The sequence below is a fragment of the Streptopelia decaocto genome (genome assembly GCF_964273445.1).
Source record: "Streptopelia decaocto genome assembly, chromosome: 5".
In the NCBI taxonomy this organism is placed as follows: Eukaryota; Metazoa; Chordata; class Aves; order Columbiformes; family Columbidae; genus Streptopelia; species Streptopelia decaocto.
In genome coordinates this window covers 44635126-44642648 of record NC_138659.1, presented here as the reverse complement: position 1 = coordinate 44642648, position 7523 = coordinate 44635126, and positions in this window count along the sequence as shown.

Below are 7523 nucleotides of genomic sequence, written 5' to 3'. Positions count from 1 at the left end.
TCTTCTCAGAGTCATTTTCTTTAAGCCAAGGAACAGGGAGGAGCAGAGCTGCTAAAGAGGTGTCCGGGTCATGAACTGCTGTCTCTGTGATGCTGGCCAGATCTGCCATGCGGGCGGGTGGCTCCCAGCTGAGGAGCTGCAGGGGCTGTGGCTGTCCTTCTGCTCCTGTTGCAGGAGGAGGTGGCTGGGAAGAAAGAAATGTGCTTTGCAGGCTCACACAAAATGAGGAATTCAATACACCTCGCAGTGGGAATAGGCCCAGGCTGACTATAACTCTCTTTGACAAGTTACATGGAAGAATATAGAGTTTTAATATTCAGGATGTAAAATCCTCCTTTCTTCTGTGAACAGGAGCATTTTACAGGCAGTAGAAGAGTAGTCCAATACTGAGCACACTTGGTTCCTGCCCCACCTCTTCCTCAGCATCACCTCCACATATCACAGCAAAGATGCTTTTGGCATGCAAGTCTGGGGGCAGCTACTAGTGCTATCACTGTAAAAGTACCTCTTATATGTTAAATAAGCATGTAATTTGTGTTCTAGCATTTGCCACCTCGTAGCAAGGAATGAGAAGTTTACAAAAATGTCACGAGTGTTGCACTCAACTGCTCTGCACAAGTTTTCTTATTTGTGAAATACATGCTAGGTAGGTCTGTTAAAAGCAACTTGTAACAAAATAAAACCAGTAACTTACAGACAAGCTTAACCCTGAGCAGTAGGTAGCTCTGTGATGGGACAATGGTTTTGTTTGTTTGTTTATTTGTTTTTCTCGGACTTGCTCATGAGAAGTGTTCAGGGTGTATTCCACTTCAGTATTGGAAATGTGGGTTTGCTGATAAGATGACCAGACAAAAGGCTTGTAATGCCTGGTATTGTTAGAGCAGCTGGGAGTGACAGCTCCACACAAACGTCTCAACACCGCTGCCCTGGCGTGGCTTTGTGAGCTTGGATGGAACGGGATGTTTGCAGAGAGGTGGAGCTGGATGCACTGCAGAGACCAGGCTCCCATAAGAGATTCTGTGACAGTGACCCCCCCCAATATTTACCTCAGAGCCCTTTGAGATACAAGGGTGCTGGTTACATCGAGATCAGCAGGGAGGACACCATGGGAAGGGCCAGTACTCCCTGCCCCGCGGCCACCAACTCCAGGGAAGGATCAAAGCCCACATCCCACCCTTGTCTGTTTAGTGGGGCATGCTATTTTTTCAGATGCCCCTCTTCCTCTTCATCTCACTCTATGAAGCAAGGCTGTTTTACTAAACACCAGTTTCTTGTCTTTTGCATGGGTAAATATTATTCTTGTTCTCTCTGTGCCTGGGAACAACTCCCACTACTCATTAAATAGGTCTTATGAGGGAGAGGGTATATATAAAGAAAGAAATCTTAATGCAGTTTTTTAAAAAGAGTCATATATACAATCATAAATACAATCATCACCTTGCGCTTAGCTCACAGATACAACTTTCAGTGTTCAGAGCCTTGCAGCTATTTTGTGAAGCTATGGTTCTTCCATAATACATGAGCATGTTGCAGTTCCTCAGGTCAACGCAGAAAAGTTAAATGACTTCTCCATAGCCACAGATTAAAATTACTGATAAAGGTCAGAACTAATGTTCTGGACTCCTTGTGTACACAACTCAATAGACAGCTTCTTTACAGAGATATCAACTTTATTAATAAAATAATGGTCTGTGTTTGTTTTATTTTTATTATGTCTCTTTTGTTCTATAAACAAAGTAATTATAACATACATATTAAAATCTAGGGACAGTTAAAATATTCCAGAGCCACATTTTAAACACAAAAAAGGATTTGCATGTATAGTTTTCAGCATCCTAGGCCTGATGTTGCTTTAATACACAACCATGGCAGCTCTCCAGAGATACATATGAAGAACACTTCCATGATTACAGTGGCCTTCCAGACAGCCATGGATCTTGAAAAGTCTAAAAATAGGCTCAATGTGTGAATGCAAAGATGGAACTCTTCCCCCCCTCCCTGTGAGTGCAGTTCTACAAGTTCATTACCACCCAGGTAGAAAACCTTCATTTGACAAACAAAAAACTACAATTTGGGAGAAAAAAAAAAAAAAGACAACTTGAAAAAAAATAAGTACAAAAGGAAATCACAAAAATATTGCCTTTTAAAAGGCTACACGTAGTCATTTTTAAATGAAAACATTATACCTTAAGTATCTAGAAAAATACCAGTGTTCTTTATCAGGAGCACACCTAAAATGCAAACACACCCAGTGAGCCATCCCCTGCCACCACCAAGACTGTTTTTCCCATGCTTCTCACGTTAACGCTTTCTCCACTAAGAGCTATAGTTAAGTCTGTTTTCTACAGATTTCTTAAAGTAAGTGAATTCTGACCAGAATAGAGACAAAACTCAGTGCAGTAAGGCCACAAAACCAATGCCATAGTCCCAAGCCTCCTGGCAGAATTAATACAGTACAGTCTGAACACAGAAAGAGTAAATCTTCAGTACTGATGTGTTTGTGAAGATCAGTTTGTACATGCAAGTTAATGCGGTGCTGCCAATAACCAAACGTGTGCAGGAACACTGCAAGCAGCTTGGTGCCAGTTCCCATAGCATGGAGGTCGAGGTAGCACCATTCAGGTTATTCTCCTGCAGCCCTTGCTAACTTTGCTTATCTTCCTTCCCCTTCCAGACAGCACACAAAACTCAGAGCAAGCACCCCACATTTACGACCTGCAAAACCTCTAGCCACTTTGGCAAAAAAACTCCACGTGAACTTTAAATCAGGCAAGCAGACCTACTGTCACTTTCACGTGTAACCCAAATGACAGGTTGAACTCTGGCCACCAAAAGCAAAGAGGTAACTTTTTGGCCCACCTTGCTCCCCGTTTTGCTCATTCTCAAAGAGTGAATCTAACTCAGTCCCCAAAATTTCATTTCTCATGCCCAGCCAATAAGGGTCATAGTCATTTACTGTCTCCAGCAGCTGCTGCCCGTATGTTGGGGCTGGAGCGGCAAGAGTCCCTTGATACTCCCCTTCATGTTTTGGAAATACCAAAGGAGGACTACCGTGACTAGCTGCAGCCAGAGGTGGACTGTACTTTATCTGCTCAAGCTCAAGCTTAGACTCCCCTTCACCATAACTACAAGTGGAGCCCTTCCCAAAGGGAGAAGTGTTGGACTTGACATACAAATAGTTCTCCTCACCCAGGCCCTGGTTAGCGTTTGCATAGTTTAAGACAGGCCTCCTATACATGTTCTCTTTAGCTGCCAGGTACTGATAATCTTCTGTACAAGACTGGAAAACATCTGCATCTGAGTAGTAACTTTCATGGAAAGATTTCTTCGGGTATGGATATTCCTGTGCCGGCTGCACAGGGAGCGAGAGGTCGGGGAGGGTCCCCATGCTCCCCGCACCGACTGGGGCCCCTTTTCCCACGCAGTCCAAACCAAAGTGGGCTGGGGTCTGACCCAGGGCTCCAAACGTGTTATCCAGGCTCCTGAAGTGAGCATCGAGCCTCGAGTACGGCTGCCCCGAGTAGGGCGACGGCTGAGCGGCGAAACTCGGGTTTCCTCCCGGCAGGCCGGGCTGCGGGTGGAGGACGCTCCGCTCCGGCCCGTGACCCTGCGCCGTCCGGGGCCGCTCCTGGCAGCCGCCGCCGCAGCGGGCCGGCTTCTCCTTGCCGTAGGCCGGTCTGGGGTAGGCGGCGGCTTCGCTCTTCTTGTGGTTCAGCTGCCGGGCTCTCCTGTTCTGAAACCACACCTGCGAGGGCAGCAGAGACTGAGCGCCCGGCCCCGCCTCGGCCCGGCCGCCCCGCCGACCGCCCCGCCTGCCCCTCTTACCTGGATCCTGGACTCGGGGATGTCGGTGAGGCCGGAGAGCTGCTCCCGCAGGGCGATGCCGGGGTACGGCTCCTTCTCGAAGGCGCGGACCAGCAGCTCCAGCTGGGCCTTACTGAACGTGGTTCGCTTCCTCCGGCCGCCCTCCCGCCCCGCGCTGGGGACGAGGGTTCGCGCCGGGGCCTCGCCCGCGGGCAGCGGGGAGCGGCGGTCAGCGCCCAGCCGCGCTCCCCCGGCCCCGCCACCATCACCGCCAACCCGCCCGGCCCCGGCCGCAGCCAGGGCAGGCTCACCGGTGGGGCTGGGGGGCAGGCTGGCGAGCTCCATGCGGCCGAGCTCTGCGGGCGGTGGGGCTCACAGCCTGCTCCCCGCCTTATGAGCCCTCCGCCCCGGCCGCTAGCGACCCCCACCCGCCAATGGGGCCGGGGCCGCCGGGACTCCGAGGGTGACTCAGAGCCGTCTCCCACACGCCCATTGTCATCCCATCACCAAAATACACATAATGAGGTCTCGCCCCATCGAAGGAGCCAAAGCGTCTCCCAGCGAAGCCCCCACTGCCGCCACAAATGCGTCCACCTTTCTTTAATTCAAATGGAGAGTGTATAATTTAATTAATTTATCTTTCACCTTCGGGCCGGCTCTCCAAGAAGGCTCCCCATCTCTCTGCAGCACAGGCCTGGGCTCTGCTGGAACCACTGGGCTCCCCTGGATGCAGGGAAGCCTCCACAGCACCCTTCTCACAAAGGGAAACCACCCCAGCTCTGATCACACCCAGGTGATGAGCCCTCATCCTCCCTGTTGAGTTGCCCCACTCCTATTCCCGTCCATGACATGTTTCTCGTCAACTTCACTGCAGTAAATGAAACACTGCTGGCTTACTAGACATTTTATCAAAACCCACTGTACACAGCAAGGACAAAGCTTCCCCCAGCACAGTGTGCGGTCACCGGGGAGAGAAGGAACAGTCTCCCTCCCAAGCGCGTCCTGAAGATCTCAGCACAACCTTTTTCTCTCCCAGGACTGCTTTTTTTTTTTTCCTCCAGACAGCTCTACTCATCCAAGTCATGTACAGAACAAACAAGGTCTGTGCTTTCAGCTCAAGGTGAAATCATGACCGACATATTAATCCAAAAGAGAAATATTATTTAAGAGAGCCAAGAGTGACATAAGTACTTACAGGGAGCAACAGTTGCAATGCTGAAAAGGATTAGATGTTAGAACAGGATTAGAACGGCAGCAAATCAATTAGTCAATGTAATAATTTGTCAAATGAGGCCATCAATGGCTATCACTAAAGGTGTTCAAGAACAATGGCCTCATTACTTCATGTGTTTTTCATCTCAACATGTCCCTGTTCATTTTTCAGTTTTGGGACCTGCTCCAGCTTCCTCGGAAGCTAAAGGGTACAGGGACAAAGTCTGTGAGCTGTTACATATAATTGCAATCTGCAGAGACCATTATGTCCACCATCCACATAGCCACTTTTGGTTGAGCTGGGCAAGGGCTTTAACATTACATACACCACCACAACAAAAATGAATACCCTCCCAGACAGGGGCGACAGCCAGCCCCTGTGACTCTAGTACTCTAGAGGCTGGATTCCTTTAGCAGCTCTGTCCATAAGGCAAAGTAAATGCTCTCAAAAACCACTTAAGTAATGTTTTCAAGCAGACATGTATATGAAAGCAGTGAGAATTTCAGATGGACAGCAGCATGCGGACAAAACCATCTGGGAACAACAGCTTGAAGCAATTTCTCAAGTACTCCTCCCCTTTCCTCTACCGTAGCATTCCCATAAGCCTGAACTGTTATAGCACACATACATCCCACAAGATTTCTTTTGTCCCTCGGAGCTCCAGGATTGTTTGGAGTTTTTCCTGTCCAAGTAAACAATAAAATTTGTATGTAAGCAAGAATTTGCATGTGGGAGAAGGGAAAAAAGCAAACAGGTGGCAAGTGGTTCAGCAGTTCTAGGCACAGTCAAGGTGTACTGCTTGTCCGTTGGTTTTAGTTCACATTTAATATTTAGATACATATGTAGGGAGGAGTGGATGAAGGCTCAGACACAATAAGTAGAAACACAAAGCTTGGTGGCACAGTTTTATTGAGTCTTCTCTACAGCAAATCCAGCTTCAGCTATTCCTTCTTGTTCTAAGCATGCAGGGTACAATTCCACTTGCCTTTAAACCCCAGTATGGCTTTGCACACAGTACTGTGCATGCCACCTCCAGTAAACCAACTCACAGAGCTACTCCTTCCATAAACTGATCACTTTTCTTTCGGCCAGGTTAGTTTTTGGTGAGCTCAGTTCAAGCACCAACATGAGATGGAGATGCACAGGAGCAGAGGGTAAAAGAGGTGGAGAGCCCTGATTTAAACTGGTACCAGAAAGTATGGAATTCTATGTGGCCTTTCCATCTCTGCAATTCGAGTACAACTGTCTGTGAGATGCACAATAAACTGCACCGAGGATACTAAGGATGTTTGAAGAGTACAAAGAGAGTTTACTTATTCTGCCTGGCCACAGGGAAGGCTAGAACAAACACCATCATTTTTATTTCTGGACTTCCAATTTTCATGGCAGAAAACATCACCTCCTAGGAATAACTACAACACAAAACTGACACAGCAGACAGCCTGCAATATTGATCTCGAAAGGAGACGGAAGCAATCTCCTCCAACACACACAAAAATACACCTTATAGCCACAGCCAGCAGAGAAGAGATAAGGAGGAGTCAGCAGAGGCTTGCACTGACTTGCACTACCTGCTAATAGTGACTGTCCATCACTACTAGCTAGGTCAAATAGACCAGGCTTTTGATAACATGCTCTGGCTATGCAGAGAGCAGTTCACACTTCCCGGAGTTATTGTTTCAGGCACTCTGCCAGGCAGCCTCTTTACACCCTTCATTTTCAGAGATTTTCTTTGCAATGCTAATTGATAGAGACTTAGATTGCCAGTTTGTTTTTAAGTGAGATTCCAGGAAAGAAGATGGCAATCTTTGCTTCTCCCTCCTCTCCCCCCTCTTCTACTGAGACATATAGACTTGGCCTAACGTAAAAGCTAATTTCTGCTACAGCTACAGTCTGACCATACCCTAATCCAGGCAACAACACTGACCAGCCCTTGCTGACCATGTTCCCTTGGTATTATCATGCTGTTGCGAGTCAGTGGTAATCAAAACAACTATTTGTGAGCTCCCCTATCTCTTCTCTGAACTGTATCAGGGGAAATAGTATTTTCCCTCCTGCAATATTTTTTATTCATTTCACAAAGCACTACAAAAACAGATAACTGAACTGAAAGGGGAGAATGGGAAGAGCATGAGGAAAGAAGTACACTTAACAAAACCAGCATCTCTTCTGTTCACAGATTGTCTTCAGGCTTTCACCGAAATCCATGGAACTTTGCTATAGATTTCAGCAGAGTCCAAATGTGGAAACCCACCGTGTGTTCTGCCAATGCCCCTTTATGCCAGACTCGTGGTATGAGTGCATCTATAGAGGAATTTAAATCACCTGTGGAATATGCTGAAAATATGGGGACAGGGAGAAGTATGTACATGTAAATAACATTTAGGAGAGTTGTTGTTAGACAGGGACTAGCCACAGTGTTCTTTAAAATGGCTCTGAATAAAGGTTTGCATCTATCCTAGCCCAGACCAGGGCACCAGGACCTCCTTTCCTCTCTCCCTCCAGA